Raw genomic sequence first — 1,671 nt, 5'->3', positions numbered from 1 at the left:
CCAGAGAAGTTACTACGGCCCCTGCCCTTAGGCCCTGCTGCCCACCCCCGCAGCACCCACACCCGGCCCCGGGGGCCTCGGGCCCGACTCTCACATGTCCCACATTGCTTACATAATTCTTTTGTGGTCGAAATCATTGGGGTCAGAGGGCGACCAGCCCTCGGGCCCTCGGTGCCGCCGACCTGCCTGCCTCGCTTGAGGAGCTGCCGTACCTCGGCAGCGCATGGCACCGCCCTTAACACTTACCCATGGTACTGCCCATCAGGGTTGCCGGAGAGGTCAGGCAAAAACTGCCGGAGCACACCTATGTGTAACTGGCGGGTATCTGCGCCTGCCCACTAGGCAACATTCGGACACGCGCGCGGAGGTGTTGCCTACCAGGCAGGCGGAGACACAACCCGCTCCACCCAGGTGTGCTCCGGCGGTTTTTGCCTAACTTTACAGGTAAACCAGCCGCCCATAACACCGCCCGCCCATGGCTCAGCCCAGGGCACCGCACCGCCCATGGCACCGCCCTGCCCGAGGCCCATGCCGCCCAACACCATGACATAATGGGCATGTCGCGAAACTTTTCCAATCCAGCCGTGTCCCGTCCCCGTCGCCGAGGCACTTGTACCGGCCGACTCGCACCAGACCCGATAAACAGAGGAGGTGGTGTATTCAGGTCAGACGCGTCTTCTGTCAATGGCAGTAAGTCGCTCCCCGCACAAATTCTATATTTGCCGGCAATGTTTTTATTAGAGTAGGTCTGCGAGGCGTGTTTGTTTGCACGACACCCGGGCCGGCCCTGGCCCTGCGTACACGCGTACTCTTGATAATAAGTCTCAAGGATGGTTGCCGACCTGCTGCTTTATTATGTGCGCCGTACCTTATCAAGATATTAGCCGGCGCTCATGAGCGCAATTACTTGATCTCGTGGCTCCCGGCCCTCCCGCACTCACTGCGGCCCTCTTCCCCCACTTGTATGCATTTATAATTTATTGCCTCGAAATTTATTCATGGTGCACGTGCGCTCATCATGCGCGCCTGCAGACTTTGCAGACTGGACGATTCGTGGCAAAAAGAAAGCACGCGCGCTTGCGCCGCGCGCCAGCCGTTTTGGTTGTTACTTGCCTCTCGTGTTGTCCATCCACGGATTCTGGTTTGGCTCTACCTGGTGAACGACGAACGATCAAAATCTATAAATCATCAATTTGACACTTTAATATTGTAAGCTCCCCTGCGTGCTGGGTGCAACGCATTCAGCGTGCAGCCGTCCAAAGGGGTCCAACACTGATTCCTCAACAAATTGGCTTCTTTCAAGATGAGTGTAGCAGACATTGCCTACCCATTGCCAAGTCCCCCACCCTGCCGCACCCTGCCGGGGCCGCAGAGGGGAAGGGCTAGCCTCTCAAACAACACTGGAGAACGTGGAATGAGAGGAAATGATGCTTCTAAAAAAAGATGCAGGTGAAAGGGAAGGGGGAGGGAGGGGGAAGAATCGAAGGGCATGCCAGCGATTCCGAGTAAACCATCAATATAAGCGCACCAGGAGCACACGTGCTGCTTGGCACGAAAACACGCAAGAAGATAGCTGCGACGAGAGAAGTGAATCAACAAGTTTAGGCACTCGTTACTCTTTTTGCCTCTTCTTGTTTCCCAGCGACAAACGCGTATCCAGGATTGGGGGGG

The sequence above is a fragment of the Frankliniella occidentalis genome, unplaced genomic scaffold (assembly GCF_000697945.3).
Source record: "Frankliniella occidentalis isolate FOCC.00 unplaced genomic scaffold, Focc_3.1 Scaffold84, whole genome shotgun sequence".
Taxonomy (NCBI): Eukaryota; Metazoa; Arthropoda; class Insecta; order Thysanoptera; family Thripidae; genus Frankliniella; species Frankliniella occidentalis.
The sequence above is the reverse complement of the archived record's forward strand: the minus strand, read 5'-3'. Positions refer to the sequence as shown.